The sequence below is a fragment of the Orycteropus afer genome, unplaced genomic scaffold, assembly GCF_000298275.1.
Source record: "Orycteropus afer afer isolate SDZICR_OR568_19922 unplaced genomic scaffold, OryAfe1.0 scaffold00443, whole genome shotgun sequence".
NCBI classification, from domain to species: domain Eukaryota; kingdom Metazoa; phylum Chordata; class Mammalia; order Tubulidentata; family Orycteropodidae; genus Orycteropus; species Orycteropus afer.
The window spans coordinates 1,575,514-1,576,770 of record NW_006922030.1 but is presented as its reverse complement, the minus strand read 5'-3'; the positions used below and the strand labels follow the sequence as shown (position 1 = coordinate 1,576,770).

The 1,257-nt window shown below is 40.9% G+C and overlaps 1 protein-coding gene across 1 annotated transcript in view; it reads right to left on the bottom strand.

Annotated features, from left to right (window-relative positions):
- Positions 1-1,257, bottom strand: part of TLL1 (tolloid like 1) — a 381,362-nt gene that overhangs the window by 247,307 nt on the left and 132,798 nt on the right. The window lies entirely within an intron of this gene.

Below are 1,257 nucleotides of genomic sequence, written 5' to 3'. Positions count from 1 at the left end.
GAAAGTACCATGGACTGCTAAAAGAACTAACAGATCTGTCCTGGAGGAAGTGCAGCCAGAATGCTCCTTGGAAGGGAGAACAGCCAGACTTCTTCTCACCAATTTGGTCATGTTGTCAGAAGGGACCATTCCCTGGAGAAGGATGTCATGCTTGGTAGGGTGGAGGGTCAGTGAAAGAGGGGGAGGCCTTCAACAAGATGGATTGACACAGTGGCTGCAATGATGGGCTCAAGTATAGCAGGGATCACGGAGCTGGCGCAGGATCGGGCAGTATTTCGTTCTGCTGTGCATGGGGTCGCTAGGAGTCGGAAACGACTTGACGGCACCTAACAACAACCCACTGGCCAAAAATGAGATAATTCTAGCATCAAGATTGATAAGCATAAGAACGGCATTTACTTGAAAGATAGTATCAAATATATAGTATTCATATTAATATTCATATATATTCAAATATGGGAGCTCTGGTGGCATAGTGCCTAAGACATTTGACTGCTAACCAGAAGGCTGGCGATTCTAACCCACCAGCCACTCCTCGAAAGGAAGATTGAGCAATCTACTTCCATAGTGATAACACCTCGGAATTCCAAGGAGGGGTCTCTATAAGTTTTAACTTTTCTTCATAAACATTCTTATACATGCTATTTTAGATTTATTTCTAGGGAAACATCCAAGTTTTCTTGCTGTAATAAAAAATAACATTTCACATTACATTTTCTAAGTATAAAGTACATTTCCTTGCATATAAAAATAAGACTCTTATATTTTGATCTCTTGTTCATCAGACATACTGAAAATTTTATTAGGTCAAATAGATCTCTTCCAATTTCTATGAGGACAACTATATCATCTGGAAGAAGTTTGTTTGTTTGTTTATGAAAGAAGAGTTGTGCAGGGGGAGTGGGAGCCAGGAGAAAGAAACAGATAATGCAAACAGAGAAGGAGAGGCCAGTGCTCTGGCTTCTCCCCTCCCCCTTCTTCCATATTCAGCCAGTGGCTAGATTTTAGGCAGGAAACATGGGCAAGGAAGACTGCAGAATCAGCCTTGAAATCCATAGCAGAAATGATCTGAGGACAATGAAGCATCCTTCTGAGGGAGCCCCCTGCAAAGACACTGCTGTTACCTCAATCTTATACAGAGAGCTGAAGTGATATATATAGTCATAGTTTGACCCCAGAGCCTGTGCTTTATGTGTGTGTGTGTGAAGTAATTTATTTATCATTATTATTTTTTAAAATTTTCTAGTTAGTGGTATC